A 20,361-nucleotide genomic window follows, 5' to 3' on the forward strand; every position below is an offset into this window, starting at 1 on the left:
CCTTTTAATGAACCTTGTGGTTTATTCTTTCTTTGTTGGCTCGAAGTTCCACTTTTTACGCCTTCTTCACACCCAAATGCCAGTGGAAGATCACCGGGCAAAGATTGGGGTGGTTCAAGGATGAATGCCCGCAATAGAGTTGTCGCCTGTCGCCTGTCGCCAAAGCTATGGTGTCTGGTCATGGACGGTCTCCTAAGGCATTTGAGTAATAGGGGCTCTAAGCACAGACTTACGCAGACGATGGACTGTTTCTGGTTACAGGCAAATTTATTAATAGGGTAGTGTGTGATTGCATGCAGAGAGTATGCAATCCTCACAAAACCGAACTCCTAATATACTTGTCCTAAAAATAAGAAAGGTCAAGTACTTAGGTATGTAATTGGACAGGAAGCTAATGTGGAGTAAAGACGTCATCGAGATAGTCCACGAAGGAAGTGGGGTCTAAAGCATAACATCCTACACCTTTATATACAGCTGTGATCAGACCTAGAGTATGGATCGGTTGTGTGGTGGAGGGCAACAAACAGGCTTCACATTTTCAAAAACTGGTAATGCAAAGGCTGGCCGGTAATCGGCATTACAGGTTCAATAACAACCCCACCAGGTGCAGCGCTGAAGATCCTCATGCGTTTGCTGGAAATGCCACTGTGGATTTAGAGGGAGGCTCTGGCCTCCACTATAGGGATAACAGATAGCCATAGGAGCTGTAGGATATTGTAGTGACACCGATCGAGGACAAGCTTTTTGGCTTGAAAGATATTCGACAGTCTTTCAAGTGGATGTGTTCTGGAGATGACTGGAAGGGAAGAAGATAATAAATTAAACGAAAATAATCAGTACAGGGATGCATTGGACACGTAAGGAAGGAGGAAGAGTCTAAACTATGTTGAGTTCGGGGCACAGTGGAGTAAAGTGCAGCAAGTGAGTGGGCAAATTCTCCAGGTCTGGATTATCTCTCCCATCGATCTATCCAACCAGATTTCTATTAAATCCAACTAGCGAGACTGTTATTCCGATACAGAGGAATTATAGCAGACCTGACTAGAGTTAACAGATCACTATGGACTCAAACATAAATTTATCGATATAATACTTCTTTAGCTATAAATTTTCACAAAAATTATTAATATTTATAAATTTAAAATTTTGAAACGTAGTATTCTTCTTTGGAGAAGATCTTCTAACTTAAATATCTTCATTCCTAGAAATGATCTTATATCAGGCATATATTTTATATTAAGTATGTCATATAAATCTTGAGAACTAAAATTATTGCATCATTAACAAACAATACCAAACAAACATTCTGATATGTAGTAGTCATATTCTGACCTTTTGAACTTGTAACTTCTTCATACCTTCTACAAATTTGAAGTTCCAGTATTTAGTGGCATTTCTTAAGCAATAACTAATGGCTTGATTTAATAATTGAAACTTGGTATTTACGCCTTCAGATTTCTTTATAAAAACCTCATTATTTAGCTCTCCATTTAGGAACGCTGTTGGTACATTAATTTCGCTTATAGTCAGTCATATTCAACATACATTGATAATAGTATTCTTTTAATTTGACGTTTATAAATAGGTGAGTAGCTAAACTCACATGAATCAAATGGCCCTTAACAACCTTTGCCTACAATTCTGGATTTCTTTTCTACTCTGTGGGTGTCCATCCCTCGAGCTTTCCATATGATTCGAATTCACTATTAATGGATTGTTGCCACTGTACTGACTCAAGCTATAGAATATATACTTTACACGATTTTGCCTTTTTAGTAAATTCAGCATAGTCGTGTGAATTATCTTTCTCATATTCATGTCATCATTTCCTTTATCATTTCTTTGGTAGGGCTTTGTTGTTCTATTTCAGATGAGGCTAATCCCAGTTTAGATAAAAAAGCGCAAATCTCTTAACTTAATGATTTTTATCTCCTGTCATGACCATAGTCTGAATCCTCCTCCAGAATATCCAACCATAACAGCTTATAATACTCTACTTTTAGGCTTGATAGAGGGTCAGCATCTCTATCCAAAAATTTTAAACTTACTTAAAGCATTTCTTTCATTATACAATATTGGATCTTACCCAATAGGAAGAGGGGCCTTACCTTTTGGAAGGGCTGATGTCGGTGTCCTATTTGGTTCATAGGCTGAATATTTTAATGCTTCTCCTTAATACCTGAATTAACTATTTTGATCCTGACCATATTAACACATTGAGCTCCGCGTGCCCACCGGTGGGCATGTGGTCCCAGAAAGCAAACTCGAAATGCCCGAAATTTTTAACTTTTAAGAGTATTTTTTCTGTCTTAAGGTAATATAACATGATATATTAACTCAAATGTTGTTTTTTTCTAATCTTATAAACTAAATACCTAAACTATTCAAACTGCCCATCCCAATATATTTTTTGGCTCATCCTGGGACCAGACCGTCGTTTGGTATAGGCAGAATCAATGTAATCCATGCTCACGGTGGAGCACGCGGTCCCTGAATAAGCGATGCGATGTGCCCACCGGTGGGCATTTCGAGTTTGCTTTCTAGGACCACATGCCCACCGGTGGGCACATCGCATCGCTTATTCAGGGACCGCGTGCTCCACCGTGAGCATGGATTACATTGATTCTGCCTATACCAAACGACGGTCTGGTCCCAGGATGAGCCAAAAAATATATTGGGTTGGGCAGTTTGAATAGTTTAGGTATTTAGTTTATAAGAGTAGAAAAAAACAACATTTGAGTTAATATATCATGTTATATTACCTTAAGACAGAAAAAATACTCTTAAAAGTTAAAAATAAATTGTCATAAAAAAACAGTCGTTTTCTTATGTAACCAAAACTTAAAATACCATAAAAATGACTAAACTAAATATAATAAAACTTACTAAAACGACCTAACGTTTGACAAAAAAAAAAAAAAAACAAACTGCTGACACTGAAGTTTTAAGCCAAATGTTTTTGGATGCAAGTAATACAAAGGGGAATATTACACGGTACACAAATTGTATTGACCTTTTTCGCATTTTTTCGGGGGTACGCAGCATTGTGAGCCATTGACATGGTGTTGTAGCATTTAGTGCATCTCTTTCGAGTAACTCGTTTTTGGCCTTCCACTTCCTTCAACGTGCAGCGTTGCGTTCTTGACGTCGAAGGACGAGAAACAGTATAAAGTTTTTCGTCGTTTTCAATAGAGACCTGAAACTACCTCTTCTTTGAAAGTGGTGATGCTGATTTTTTTCTTGTTTATTTTATTGTAAAGATGTAATGCGTTTACTATTGTTGTAGCAGTAATGAGATGAAACACTAGGCGTTTGTACCATTTTGAAGTTCGCCTAGAAAAGGCACGTATGCTGATATTTGATCCGACAAGTCGATAGGCCTTGCCCTGATTACTTTCGATTAAATAACTTTCGTTTTAATAACTTCCTTTCCTTTCTTTGCTAAAGTAACGGTAGAATCATCGTGTTTGGTGCTTAGCATGATGACGTCTCTCTTATCCTTCCACTTCAGGACTACAGTTTTGTCATTATCTTGCCGAGCTACAATTCCAACTCGATTCAACTTTTCCTTTATTACTTCCTGAGGGTTACCTTTGCGGTTTGCTCTAATTGTACCAACTAAATGCGTTTTTCGGTCAATCAGTCTTTTGGCTAATGATACGCTCGTGTACCAGTTGTCAGTGTAAAGTGTGCGGCCACTGTCCAAAAGACCTTCCATCAATTCCATGACTACCTTTTCAGAAACTGCAAATTCACTTGATTTTTCTCTGCTGGTATATACTTTGAAATCCCAAGTGTATCCTCCAGATACACACAACTTGAAAAGCTTTATACCGTATCGGTGTCGCTTATTGGGTATATATTGTCTGAAATAAATGCGTCCTCGAAACGGAATTACTTTCGTCGATACAAATGTCTTTTTCGGGCATGTAGGAGGACTTAAAGTTCTTTTTCAGCATGTCAAGAAATTCGGATATTTTGTAAAGTCGGTCATCAGAGGGTCTGTCCTTCTCATTATCACTTACATGGAACATGCCCAAAATACCTTTAAATCTGTTTCTACTCATAATTGTGGGTATGCGATTTTGGTACAACGATTTGGTTGACCAATAATCCTGTAACTGAGGCATTGGAAGAATGCCCATCCATAATATAATGCCAAAAAATTTTCGCATTTTCACGGGATTGGTATCCACCCATTTCGGCACCTTGGCCTTCCGATTTGGATCTGCTATTGCCACAGCAATTCGCTGTGAAGAAAACCTACTGGTTTCAGTCACAAATAGATTAATTATCTAATCGTCGATAAAATAGTTAAAGAATTCAGTTGGTTCTTTCCCTGCAAAGTCTGCACTAACAGCTGGAACAACACCAACATTCTGAGGGCTTTCACTGAAAGACAGTCGGTCTCCTTGAACGTGATCCCATTTTTGCTTAGTAGTTAAAGTCGCTAGAGGTACGTTATCGTCTAGATCTTCGTCTTCGGATAATAATATGGCAGAATTATCTGAATTATTACCGGATGAATCGTTATCGGATGATAGATCACTTTCAAAAAGAATAAAATCTTTATCTACGAGCGAATCATCTAAAAATCCGGTAATTTCGTCTTCTATTATATCTCTTGACTCGTCGTCGGACAGATTCTTCAGCTCCTTTGCCAACTCCTGATCCGATAGATATTTCTTAGCCATATTTGCTTAACTCTGAAACAAAAAAACACATTAAAGCTAGTGTCCACGGGTGGGCATTCGGTCCCAAAATGTAAAATAGCATTCTGGGACCACGTGCCCACCCGTGGGTCACCGCAAAAAAATTACAGAAACAGCCAAAACTCGACAGAGTATTGATCCACAAACAACATAAACTGCAAAAAAATAACTATTAACAAAAAATTTCCAGAATGAAACTTTGGTCCTTGGAAGTAAAATCTAAATGCCCACCGGGGCCCAGTATATTCTACTAATCTCTTTTATCTAAAAAGAGAAAAGAATTGCTTAAAGCTGTAAAAGACAAAAACTATTCTCCATTATCTAGTCTAAATCTCCTAATTTTACTATTAGACTGTCACATATAAGGCACTTGACATATTCTCCTAATTTATTTTCTGCTTCATTTTTAGCATTTAATATTTTTACAATTAGGAAATATGAGAAATCATCTATGATTGCTTGAAAAAATATTTTTACATGAAAATTAGTTGGTTAGGAACTCATCCATCATTATGTACCAGCTCGCCCATTATTTTTGTAAGATTTTCATTGCTAGGAAATGCAGACCTTGAAGCCTTTGCTTCACGCAAGGTGAACATATACTTTCTAATGTTTTTAGTCTCAAGTGCCACATTGCATCTCGGTTTGCAATTCTATGGAATTCTATTGCAATTCTTTGCAAGTCTATGATGTTACAGATTTTACACACAACCTGATAGCTTTCCATTTGTTTAACTTTATTTAGTATAAAAATAAATAATCCATAACCTGAACTTGACAAGATCTATCTTGGCATTTTTCACTCTTCTAATAGCGTGTAATTTTTTGATGGAAATGATACATTTCATTTTTATTTATCTGTGACTCCTAGTCTTTCAGCTCCTTAATAACTACTTTTTGAAAAAATGATGATACTTGTCCTAACAAAAATATATTTTATTCATATTACTCTTTTTCAAACTGTTCCAAACCACTTTTATAGTTTTCTATTAAATCTAAACCTCGTCTGATATTCCTCGAATAATTATCGATTGGGCCTTAATATCCCTTTTATTAAAGCTGGCTCTTACCTCGGTTGCAGTAGTGTCTTCAGGACGTGCCTCTAATGCTTCAGAGCAATTCTCCCTTTGAAGTACAAATTTATGCAAAATTTCTAATCATTATAATTATTACCCTCTAACAGTGGCAATGTATTGATATTTTCGGCCATCCTAGCTCACTTCACATTTAATTTATTTAAAAAAAGAAGTTCAATAAAGGAGTTCTCTATTTTTAACATAGAGGAGAAGGTGCAAATATGGAATACCATTTTGTTTGATGCATAAATTTTTTTCTTAATAGATAAAATTAAGCCATATTTTGAAAAAAGAAACTTTAGACAATTAGACACCGAAATGTAAAAAGAAATATAAAAGTAATTTAAAAAAAAAATTGCAAAATGTGTACCTAAGAAAAGGTGTTACAAATATGGAATACCATAAATACCACACAAAAAAAATTTGTAACTGTCATCAAAATTAAATGTACCTACAATGTCTAAAATGACATATTACTTGCACCAGTCGCAAACATACTCGTCCTTTTCAGCGCATGCGCAATCATTATGAGCCCACATTGAGCACATTAAACACTGGTGGATCCATAATTCTCCCCTGTGATCGCATGAGAACGTATTTTCGCAAAATATGCATTAAGCATCATTCTCATTTGGTTTTAACTGTCCCGGTATATTTTCTAAATCATTATCAGAATCGTCAAGATGTAAAACTACATCTTGGTTTGAATCCTCAGATTCATCAGAGGAAACTGGATTTTCTGGACTTTTGTTTTTAGACTTTAACTTTTTCTGAGCTTTTTTCTTGTTTCTCGGAACGGTTTCTTTGAAGACAAGTTTCTCTTCACGCTACACGCTTTTACCTCTCTTTCATTTTTTTATTTATCGATTCATTTAGTTCTTCTTGGTGAGGAGATAATCAGAGTAGATCCAACTGTCTTGCGTCCTCTGTTGGATTTTTTTCGGATTGTGTTTGAAACGGGCGATATTTCATACGGTGAAAAACAACTTCTGGGTTGCTTTATGTGAATAAGTTGAATCTAAATCAACATCTGAGTCACAGTTCTGATCTTCATCTGGGTCAATCGGTTGAATTGACGTTCTAGAGTGCGAAGGTTTATCGAGAGGGGCAACAAAAGTTGTAGAGCATGAAGCTTCTTCGACAGGAGTAGTGAATGGTGCAGATAAGCCTTGGTCGACAGAGGTTACAGGTCTCTGTTCTTTTGATTTCTTAAATGCTAACAGTTGTTCTTCTTTTAGCTGCATCTTGTTTCGCAGCAATGAAGTCAGCTTTAGAAGAATTATTTCTGTTAAAAAGGAAAAATGCTAGTGGGGCAAAACCGTTAGCAGCTATTGTGTATGTCTGAACTTTTTCGTAAGCCCTACCAAATAATTTCATTATGTCAAAAGGACTAAGAGCCTGTTGGGTTTGACGGATCCAAATACGAACTTTTAATGGCCCCATAAAAGATTTATCTAAACGTTGAGTGCGGCAGACATAAAATGTTAACATGATTTACCCTTGCAAAGTCGATTACCTCGATGTTGCAAGTATGGCTGTAATGGCAGTCAAGTATTAACAAGATAGGATATTCTGCAGTTGGTTTAGTGTACTCGATAAAGTGACAAAACCACTGTGTGAAAATATGAGACTGCACCCAACCGGATGGATGCGCAACTATGGACCCAGGAGAAGCTCCTCTCATAAGCTGAATGTTCATATTTTTTCTAGGAAAAATAACCAAGGGAGAGATAAAGTTGCCAGCTGCACTCATACAAAAAATAACGGTTATTAAAGCCCCTCTCTCTGCTGAGGTTAACGAAGTGACTTGACGTTTGCCTTTAAGTCCTATGACTGACAATACTTTAGTTTGAACAATTGTTAAACCAGTTTCATCCACATTGTAGACGTTGTTCGAGGAATAGGGCATTTGTTCTTGAAGAAGATCAAAAAACCAATTAACTCTTTCTTTACAAAAACCTGCAGCTCTTGAAAATGATGTCCCCGTTGGCTTCCTTACTGACAATGTTGGATGTCTTTTTAAAAATAAATTGATACAGGCTCTGCCTGCTAATCCTGATGCAGAAAACGGGTGTTTGATTTTCTTCCTTACGGCCAACTGATATGCCATACGTTTCAGATCTGTTCTTGTGAGACCGTAAAATGTGCACTCCATTTTTAAAATATAATCAACTTATACCTTCTTCAGCTCTGATCAATATTTGATGGGCTGATATAACATCAATATTTGACGTTATATCAGCCCATCCTAACAAAAAAACGAAACAAACGGGAGTGTTTCTTAAACTTTGGTTTATATAGAGAGGCATCGTAACAAGTAATTAAATAAACACATGCACAAAAAAAATATGAGCCTCAACATTCACTTATCTGTTAAAATCAACAGTACGGAAAATGCAGGTCTCCACATGCTGTAAGCATAAACTATATTGCGCATGGCAGGCCTCTGGGCATAGAGGGCTTTAACATTGACAAGTTTAGTCGTTTTTTAATAGAGGGCGGCACTTAATTTAGTGAAAACCCAGGTATTCCATATTACAAGCATATTTCATATTTGCACCTTCTCCTCTACATGTTCAATTTATTTTTCTCGGTTTACAAAACTCACAGATTACCAGATTACTGGGCCCATAACCCTCTTAAAGGTTTAATAAAGAAAAATACGTCTTAATAACGTATTATAGATTACCAAAAAGTGAACAACTTCTATGACTTATATCTAATATAATATTTGGGGTTGCCTAACTCATCTTTAAGGTCAGATTACACTTTTTGTGTAAACACGACATTTAATAATGAGAACATCGAAATGGTAATATTTTCAGCTACTTCAAAATTCATTGATCTAAAATTTAAACTATTTTATTCTCATATATTATCATAAACTCATCGATATGGTCTTCTTGTTCTTTTTTTAGCTAAAACTAAATAATCATGATAAAATAATAAATAAAAATACTCTAAATTAGTTTTCTCCTCCAAAACCCAACACGAATAGCTCACGAGACATTCAACTTTCAACTAAACGAAAAGAAAATTTCTAATTTCCATCCAAAATTAAAAACTACATCACTTACGACGACGGTAAAACTTATTATGTTTTAAGTTCGGCCCTTAAGTGGAACACCAAAATAACCCTTAAAATTTACAACGCGCTTGTTTCGCCCCCGAAGACGTTAACTTCCGCAGTAAAATGTGATTTAGGTAAACTAAGGGAGGAAATGTAAGGAATATGGCGATTATTAAGGACATAAGAGTTGCTCAAAGTATACTTAAGGTTGGCGCGGGAAGTGCTAAGGCTGCTTTATCATCTCAAAAAGAACCTTGTCAAGTTGTCGTGTCCTTTATGAGCTTTCAAGCTAGATGCAGCTTCATATTATAAGTTTGCAGTTTTTTTTGCTACTTTGCCGCAAACATTATCGTAGATATATGAGAAATCTAATTTTATTTATTAATTTGAAAAAAGTTGAGAGAAATCGGTCCTAAAAATTGAAAAAGAACAGAAAAAAAGAATAATCTTTTTGATTAGGAATTTAACCCAAGAAATATTTTCAGAATATCCTTCTCACATTCATAAATTTATGTCTATTAAACTGTTTTAATAGTAATTAATAAATAAAAAACAAATAATATAAGCAAATTATGCATAATAAAAAATAAATCAGTAAAAACAAATAAAACGGAAATAAAAAAAATATACAAATATTAAGGAAAAAGTCCAATCTGAAGTGGAGTCAATGTAACATAGAAAAGTTAGTAGGTCTTTTCTCCACAAATAAAATGCTAATCCTAATTTAAGGAGTGATGCATTTCGGCAAGTGGCAAGAACACTGACAATTATCAGACTCTAAGATATATTACAGACATTTTAAAAATATTTACGAACATTTTTTCTGACAATACAGACTAAAATTGTAACAACATTTAAAAAACTTACATAGAGTTAATTAACACATTCTCAAAGTAAACTCCTGGACAAAATTATCGCACCACTGATTATTTTGTCAAGAAAATGTAAATAAAAATAAATATCAGTTAAAACAGTTATATATCTTTTCTCATACAAAAAGCAGAACTGGATAAAAACTATGTTTATGCTCTATTTTGGTATTCAAGGTCAAATTTATCTGTTATCAAATATAACATTTAAATTCCTTATTTTGCATTTTTCGTTACATATGTACCTAAAGCGAACAGTTTCAGTAGTACTTCGTACGTTTTAAGGTGATAATTTAATACAACTGTTGTGAAACATAAACCGTCCTTTTTATTGAGTATGGAGAGAGCGGCACGTCATCTAACTGAAAATGAAGCGGTCCAAGCAGTAACTTTAGTTGGAGAAGGTCGAAGTTACCGTTATGTGGCTGGCATTTTAGGCGTGCATCACACAACAGTTATACGAGCTGTGCAGCGGTTTCGGGAGACTGGAACCCACACAAGAAGACCAGGACAAGGACGACATAGAGTTACTTCTCAAAGAGATGACAATTTCTTGCGCCTCAATGTTCTAAGAAACAGAACATCTACCAGCCGTAGCTTAAATGATTTGATTAGGGAAGTACGCCATGTCAATATTTCAGATCGTACAGTTAGAAGACGCCTCCATGAAGCGAATCTAAATAACAGAAGACCCGTAACTGGATCACTCCTCACCAGACAACACCGTGTTAGTCGTTTAAGATTTGCAAGACAATACTCGGGATAGAATATAAATGACTGGAGGCGCGTTTTGTTTACAGACGAGACGAGAATTGCATTGCGATCACCAGACGGCCGTTCTAGAGTCTGGAGAAGAGAGGGTGAACGATTTGCCCAAGCATGCATATCTCCAAGGGAGCCATTTGGTGGAGGAAGTTTTATGTTCTGGGGAGGCATCGCCTACGATGCCTGTACGGAGTTAGTGCCCATACCTAGACCAGCTCTTAATGCACGTAGGTATGTGTTGGAGGTCCTTGAAGAACATGTAGTTCCATTTGCGCCATTCATAGGAGCGGATTTCTTACTTATGCATGATAATGCTCGCCCTCACGTGGCTGTAGATGTTATTGAATACATTAATGATGTGGGAATTACCACTTTAGACTGGCCGCCCCGTAGCCTCGACTTGAATCCTATAGAACATGCCTGGGACATGTTAAAACGGCGCATTTGGCAAAGAAATCCTCCTCCCCGAACATTACCTGAATTGGAAGATGCTGCTCGTGAGGAGTGGGAAAACATTCCGCAGGAAAGTTTTCAAAATTTGATACGAGGAATGCCGCGAAGACTTCAAGCGGTCATTGCAGCTAGAGGTTGCAATACACGATATTGAGAATTCATTATTGTTTTTCTTGGGTCTAGTTTTTTATTTTTGTATCAAAATTGAAGTTAGTGAAAATTGATGTTTTTTCCTTGTATTGAATTTAGTTACTTAAATCTCGTTTTGTTAAATAGAATATAATTTTTTTTGGTAATAAATAATGCATAGTTAAGAATGTTTATTTATTAATTTTTTTTTGTTTCTTAACAAAAAAAATCTCTGAAAATCAAGTGGTGCGATAATTTTGTCCAGGAGTGTATAAACAATAACAAATAATACTTGAATCACGATACACTCACAACGGTATGTTCTTGCGCATCCGCCCGGCCATCGCGTGACGTAATGCGGCAGACAAGGTTCTCAGGCGCGATGCATAATTAGATGGTATATTTGATATTTCTGCGATTTTTTGACGGATACTAGATATTTTTGGTACATAATAATTAGTATTTAATAGTTATTAAATTAATTAATACATAATATTATTAATTAGTAGGTACACATTATTTATTGTTTGCCAATTTTACAAGTTCAAAAGCCTTGTGCTTTTATATTAATGAGAAATAAGTATATACCACAGATATATTTAGTTTATTGTTTTAGTTGAATTAATAACAGGGAAATCAGGTCAAAATTTTTGCATTTATTTTAGTTGCCTTTATTTAATGTTGGCACGGAATTGTACTTTAAATGGTGTGCATTTTTGGGAGTGTAATTTAATAGCTTTTCTCTCAAAGGTATTTCAAAGCAGTCTTCTTTAAAATGGACTGAACATATTCGTGCTAAAATGTTAAATTAAATATTAATTTAAGGGTATACAGTGTGTCCCAAAAGTTACGTCTAAATTCATTTAAAATTCAGGGGTGTGTACGAAAAAAAAACGCTCGGGCACGTCGATTTTTGTTTTTGGTTGCGCATTATTTGCAATAAAATTTTAATTGGATTCTACACAAAATAATAAACATTTTGGTGTATCACATGCCCTAGGTTTATTTACCTGTTTTTAAATACAGGGTGTGGAAAGAAACACTTTTTATAATTTTAAGAGACTCTACAACCAATACCATTAAAGATAGAGAAAAACGGCTTTTACTTTCCTATCTTAACTTTTTAATACCTATCTTTTGAGATACATGCCAAATATGACACCTCTCAATATTTTTGACAGATTTTTCTGACAAGTTTCATATTTGACATGTATCTCAAAAGATAGGTATTAAAAAGTTAAGATGGGAAAGAGAAATCCGTTTTTCTCTATTTTTAAGGGTATTGGTTTTAGAGCTTCGGTATTTGGTTTTAAAGTCAAAAAGTGTTTTTTTCAACACCCTGTATTTAAAAACAGTTGAATACAACTAGCCACGGCACAACTAGACATTTTGATAAAAAAAAAACAACTTAATAAAATAATGCTTATCTAATTTTAAATTCACTTCCAATATAAATAAATAATAATACACAATAACCACGTAACACGTAAATAAATAAAACTCGCCAGCTTCCAAAAATTTCAGAAAAACTATACAAACAACACCATAAAATGAACCGAGAAAGTGATAGGAATTGGACGGTAATCAGACGCTGCTTGCCAGACTATGTCATTGCGCGAAATAAACCAATTGGTGTCAAACGAGGAACATACCGTTGTGAGTGTATCGTGACTTGAATGGAACATCGCAAAATATCTAGTAAACCGTTAAAATTACAACCAATTGAGCAATCCCAGATTAGCAGATCTCTACGCAGTAAGAAGTGTTTATATTTTTTCTTGAAAGACAAATCTCAAACTGCGAGATCAAAACATATAATATGTTGGAATAGGTACGTCGCCGTCGATGATATATTTAGGATGGTCGTCTGCTGGAAGCGTAGTCGCGCGACTCGAAGGTAGCGCATACGTTAAAAGACGAATATGCCCAGCCAATGAGAATTGAAGACGGGACCGAAAACCGATAGATCTCTTCGTTTGCGTTCGTAACATTTTGCAACCGATTGACATATTTCTTTTTTAGCTACTGCAGTATCTGTTTACGATAATTATGGCAACACTAAGATAATAAGGGATATAATTTTCTTAGTTCTAATTTGAATTATTATGTATTTTGCAGTCAACAAAATGCAATCTGCGAAGTCTGTGAGAAGGAATTTTCAAGCACATCAACGAGGAACAGACATCTTAAGAAGTTTCACCCAGATTTATTGGCCAGGAACACAAGAAACACATTATATGTCCAATGTGTACCAATGATCCCCAGACATTTTCTTATTTTAATAGTTTAAACAAACATTTGCTTGATGTTCATGATATAACGATTAAACAATCATTTTTAAATTTTAGAAATGTCGAAGAATATACCTCTTGGAGGGCGCAAAGTAATAGGGAAGTCGATTATGCCTCATGTCAGACCCGAAATAAATTTAAGAATAAAGAAGAACAAATGTTTTACAATTGTAACAGGGTAACAGGAGCGACATCAGAGGTTGTATAAACTCTTAGTTATGAGACATAATTGTATATTTTGTTGTTTACTTTTAGGATTCAAAAGCTCATGTAAAATGAGGAGTGCTAAGTCTGGGGGAAGCATACGCATTCAAGGAACATGCCCCTCAAGGAATTTAGTTAATGTTTTAAAGAATGGTAATAATATTGCATTCATTTTTATATTCCTAGACATAATTTTAATCCTTAAGGATAAATTGATGTAAAATTTTTTTAAACGCATATGTAGGACATTTAAACGAGTTGAGAACAAAAAGGTTATCTAAAGCTGAAGAAGATATTCTTGTTGGGCAATTGACTGCCGATGTGAGAAATAAACGAATAATTCAAGATGCTAGAAAAATTCAGAATGACACAATAGAAAGGGTAAACTTGCTCACAAGAGGTGACCTGGCATATTTGATAAGGTAATATAATGTAGACAAGAAAAGAGATGCTGATGATATGGTAGCCACTGCTTTTAAAATGAATGAATGGAAATAATGGAATAACCAAGAAAAAATTATGTATTTTTTTTCAAGAGAATTGGTATGTATAAAAATTAAAATTAATTCTTATAACAAATTAGAGAGTTTTGGGTTTTTTAATAGCGATATAAATATATGGAAATAATGAAAGTGCTCATGCATATGAGGGGTGATCCATCAATGAAAAACGTATCATATAAAATATTTTCTGACCAATTTCATAATTTTATTTTACTTTTTCAGAATTGAAAAATTACTACATAAAAATAATTGCATGAAAAATTATTTTCATGTAGGTTGTCTTTTTAAAAATTCCATTTACAAATTGATGTGACAGTTTTTCAAGCGAATTTTTCGCAATACATATATGTATATACCGGGTGGCATTTAAGCAGAATGTACCATTTTATAGTCAATAGGGCGATTTTCGCTGCTCTGATGGTCGCGACCAAATGCAGGTACACATTGCTAGATTTTACTAAAACGTGGTGCAATATGCCTTATTCAAAAGAGCAACGAATCTTTTACTCATCCTAAAGAAATTTCTATTCAGAAAATGCAGTTCAATACATATATAAAATAAAAAATATAATACTATAATACATAATATAAAAAATATAATACTCATAATAGGCAAACAAATGGCTTTTGCACAATTTAGGAATAGGTACAATTTAACGAAGAAAGTAGAGTAAATAAATTTAATAGCTGATGTAAGTTAGAAAATTAATATGACAACAACGCCATAAATACAGTCAAGCCGCCGCATCACGCCGTTATGCCTGGTTTTTACATATAGTCTTTATTAGAAGTGTCTTGAGTTGAGTGTTTATCCCAAGTGATTATCTGATTATCATTTATACAGAGGTCGGCATAAGCCAGTTAACCAATTTGCATACCAAACAAAAAGAAAAAAAAACGATACAGAAAAATCGCACAAATTCGGTAAGGCAAGCACCGTTGCCGCATTCGCACTATTTTTGAAGTTAACTGACTTATGCCGACCCCTGTATAATTTTCGCCATGACGTCTGAGGGTTTATCCTATATTTTACCTGATCAGTTTCGGTACAGTGTAAAAGAAGTTTTGGATAAAGGTAACATATTTTATGCTGAATTAAAAACAGCAAAAGATTGCGACGCATGGGTTTCAGAGTTTTCGCGCCTCGATTCAACTGCATGGATTTTACGGCGAAGTAAACCAGCATCCATTCGTATTTTATGCAGGTGGGTAGATAGATTTAATATAATTAGGCATGTATTTATATTCTACTGGCTGTACAGTGTGTCTTAATTTGGTGATGAATGAATTTCGATCTCGGAAACTGTCTAAGATTAGAAAAATTATAAAATAAGTTTTAGACACATTTTTAAGTGCCGTTTGCGAAGCGATTGCAGCTGCAGTTGTTTTATGAATATTTTGAACTAACAAAAATTTTACACAATCGTTTTTATTTTTTCGTAGCCTTATTTGAAAAGATATTTTGAAATTAATTTCTCATCAACAGACACTTTTTTCCACTACAATATAGGATTATTAAATATGCGATACGACGTTTCCCTCCGAGTAACCATCATGAACTTTGTTTTTTTTTAATACATCTCTAGGCTATGGATTTAAAAAAAGTTCTAAGGTCTCAACGAAGTATCGCACTTATTCGACAAATTCATATTAATGGGGTTTTCCGTAAGAACTCTTATCTCGAGAGAGAATAAAGGGATTTTTTATTAAGGAAATCATTAAAAGGATTTTTTCGAATAAGTGCACCTTAGAAGCTCTTATAAATTTCAATAAAACGGCAGTATTTAAAAAACAAACATGTTGATAATTACTCGGAGGCGAAACGGCGCGTCGGATTGCAAATTTAATAACGCTATTTTGTAGAGAGGAAAAAGTCCGAAAAAGTGCGGCGATTTAAAGTAAATTTAAAAATACCTTTTCAAATAAGGCCAAGAAAAAATAAAAACGATTTTGTCGATTATTTTTTTTTAATATTCAGAAAATTAAAACAACGCGCTCCGTAAACGGCACTAAGTTATTAACAAATTTTTCCACCAATTTTTCCCATTTTCTATCATTGTGAGAAAAAAAATTAAGCTAAGATGTGCTAAGCAGGTGTCATGTCGCTATGATATTTTCACGCTTAAAATGGTGGTTTGACAACATACTTACGAACCACCAATTTGTGTATCGTGCCATAATAACATGTATTTTTAGGAAAGATTATGAATGCCATCATTCTGCTCACAGAAAAAAAAAATGACAATAGGAAGTCGAAAAACTTGCAATGTAAAGCAAGTATTTCTATTGTAATTAAATTAACTACGACTGTAACTATAAGAAGACATCAACATATTAAGGTGATTTTTATATAAAACACTCGATGGAAAAATATAAATTTATCTATTTTTTAGGATAATTTACCGGCCATAATTACAATAAAAAATGACCACAGCCTCAGCATCAATACTGCTGATATACTTGGTATATTACCTGCCGCACCTAATACAAAATCAGTATTTGAATCATACTTTGATAACGGATTAGGTATAACAGGGGCTATTAATTTTCATATCTCAAAACTTGAACTGAAATTGGAAGAGATCGATTTGGCAAAAAGTTCTCTGAATCCAAAATATCGGACAGTAAGATACTGGTATGATTTTTGGCGTACATTGCACCTAGGCCCACGTACTGGTGTTGCTATTTTGGAGGTAAAATTATATGTTTACTTTTTGTTGTTTAAGCATCTCAGAAAGTTTTTGTATATTCTAGAAACTAAAATCTAAACAAGAAGAATATGAAAAATTAGGAATTATTGTCCGAAAAAATGAAGAACCATTTGCTATTATTATTATAACACCTGTAATGAAACGTGCTCACCAGTTGAAAACTGCCGGTGATATTGTTTTCGTCGATAGCACTGCATCTTGTGATGCAGAACATAATTCAATAACATTTATGTTAACAGTCACTGTCGCTGGAGCGGTACCCCTAGCTATTATAATAACCAAATCACAAGGTTTGGTGGATTATATGTCAGGCTTCCAACTTGTAAAAAGCGTTTTGGGTGATAACGCATTTGGCGGCCAAGGTGAGCCAAAGCTTTTCATGACTGATGATAGTGATGCGGAAAGAGGAGCTTTGCAACAGATTTTTCCAAAAGCGAAACTTTTACTTTATATTTCCATATTGGGCAGGCTGTATGGAGATGGCTTTGGGACAAAAATCATGCAGTTTCCAAAGAAGATAGACCATTATTATATCAGTCTTTCAAAAATATTTTAGTTGCTTCAACCTTGCCAGCAGCAGAAAACGGGTTTAAAGAAGCAATCTTAAACCAACTAGCAAAAAAATATCCTCAGTGGATAAGTTACATTAGTAACTACTGGAATCGTAGGGAATGTTGGTGTCTGTGCTACAGAGACGCCTCAACACACCGAAATCAAACAAACAATTTTTCAGAAGTGTCTGTAAGACTGTATAAAGACATAGTATTAGGAAGGTGTAAAGCATACAATACTGTTGCGCTCGTCGATTTTTCTGCGACCGTTATGAAACAGTATTATATTCGTCGATTACGAGATTTTTCTCATGGACGCTGTGATAAAAAACGGCTTTTCTTAAAAACACACCTTATTAAAGCTAAGTACCTTTCAAAAGAAATAATTAAAAAAAACAGGTAACTTTACTTTTAAAGTACCAAGCGAGCAAAATAACGAAATGTATGATGTGGACAAAGAAGCAGGTTATTGCTCTTGTCAAATTGGTAGATTAGGTAGTTTGTGTAAGCATCAAGCTGGTGTTTATTTTTTCTTTTGGGATATACATGAAAGTACTACTGACCATCGTTATAATATGGCAATACTGGCATTGGGGGGATAAAGCCCAAAAACGGGAGTTTTATGCATCCTTAGCAATACGTCATACTGATAACGAACACAGTAACAGTAATGAAAACGGAATTTAAATAGCTACTACTGAAAGCTTACTATCTGAAACTGTGTCACGGATTAGTAATCCTTTATTGGAAGTTGTAATTAAAAAAACAGACGCTGATGCTGATACACTCCTCCAAAAATTGATTAACACAATAAAAACAAAACAACAAACTTATGGGTCTTCATCCGCTATAATCACTCGATGTATTAAACGATTGCAAAATGTGAAGCATAGAGGAGCTTGGGATACCTATTTAAGTTCGTTTGGAACCAACATTGGTATAAAAAAATGACCTGGAGCTGCTATACACGTCCAACCAACGGCGTTAGCCAGAAGAAAAGCTGGTGTGACCAAGGGGAGTAAAAGGCTACCATCTGGACGACCTCCATCTTCTGAGACGCGGAATACAAAGACTTGTAAAAGAAATCGAAATTTGGCCTCTAATGTTAGGAATGTACCCAATGCCAAATCACACGGTGCAGGTCATTAAAAAATTTTGCAAGCAATTAAAGTAGCCGAGGGTATTTTTTTTGTTTTAAAAATCACCTGAAAATTTGACAAGTTTTTTTTACTTTTTTTTAAACAATTATTTTCTATGTAAAAAAATGATTTAAAAATGTTGTAAGAGATATTAAAAAATAATATAAATTAAGAAGTTACCTAGTGTTGTTTTTAACTTTAAAAACAATTATTTTCTATGCAAAAAATTGTTTTAGAAATGTTCTAACAGATTTTAAAACATTATTATTCGGTCTAAAGCAAAATGTACCGCGTTTTATTAAAGTTTGGCAAAATGTACCAACGTTTGGTCGCGCCCAATCAGAGCAGCGAAAATCGCCCTATTGACTATAAAATGGTACATTCTGCATAATGCTACCGGGTGGTGCGTCGCCGAGCGGAACATAGGAAAACCGAAAATTTGGTAATTTTGCAATTACATTTAATTGAAGAATTCAAGATTCGCTTATTAAAATTTTTTGAAACTTTTCACGAGGGTTTACCAGATTGGTCTCTTCGAAAAGTTATCTTACATTTTTTCTGTAAAATGTACAGGGAAGCCAATAATTGACTCCCTTAAAATTTACATGGGATTTCCTATGTTCCGTTCGGCGACGCACCACCCGGTAAATACATATATATGTATATATAGCAACTAGTCAAATAAATTAGCTTGTACCAACTTATCTTGTACTGAATGATAACGATTTTGCTTACTTTGTACATGAATGGAATTATGAAGAAGAAATTAAAAGAATTTAAATTTTAGGTTCCCCAACTAAAGACGAAGAGGATAATGTTTTGTCTATAGTTCGGTTTTAGTTTGAAGAAAAGCGAGAAGTAGTTTACCTAAAATATAGTTTGCCTCTCTATTTATTACATATTTTACGGTTTTTTTAGATTACGCAGCCAGCTGTGTAGCTATGGTATAACTTTATAATATATATATTATATATACTTTATAATATATATAATATTTATAGATGAAAATGATTTTGCTACATTTATGACTCAATTCAACAATTTCAAAAATAAAGCGATGGAATAAGAAAGCTTAAAGCTATGATTTGAAAAAAAAAGAAAAATTGAAAAAAAATGTACTATTGAAATCAAAAGTAAGTTTAGATAAGTTTAGTCTATATTTTATCTTTGTAGGTATGTATGTAGCTTAAATATGATGCTGTATTAATTATTCAGTATTTGTGTGTTCTATTTATCTTTACTCTTTAAGGGTTTTGATGCGATCCTGCACCAAAAGATATCAATTTTAAGAGGTTTCACTTTAGGTGTTTTGCTTCTACCTATGTATATAAGTACCAATCTCTTATCTTGAGACTATTTTAGCTTATTGGTATTTTACTTATTTGCTAGGTAAATTTTCAAATGTACTTAAATTTGGATTGCTATTTAAGTATAATATTTTTAGGGCGCCTGCTACTGCTGAAATTGCTTTAAAACGGTGATGGAATGATAAGGGGCAGAACCTCTGTTAGTATATTTATTTATTAAAATGTATACAGAACAGTAATTTTTTTTTCATGGTACTACAAGAAAAATTTGTTGGGTTGTACGTGATCAGCAGAGATGACAAAGCTAGCTAAAGAAGTGATGGATTTAGTTTCTTCTCTATCATTTTAGTTTTAAGTTGTTGATATAATATAATGTAATACATTTTAACTAATCCTAATATAGTATAGAGTTATTATAAAAATTAAAGTATATTTGGTTAAATTTAAAACATTTCAGTAAGCTAGTTGCCATTAAGATATTTGATAAATATGATGGCAAATCTTTAATTTCAAAGTAATATCATTGTTATCACAATGATTTAAATAATTTTCGAATTGTCTTACTGAAAACTACTCAGCAA

Source organism: Anthonomus grandis, chromosome 2, assembly GCF_022605725.1.
Source record: "Anthonomus grandis grandis chromosome 2, icAntGran1.3, whole genome shotgun sequence".
In the NCBI taxonomy this organism is placed as follows: Eukaryota; Metazoa; Arthropoda; class Insecta; order Coleoptera; family Curculionidae; genus Anthonomus; species Anthonomus grandis.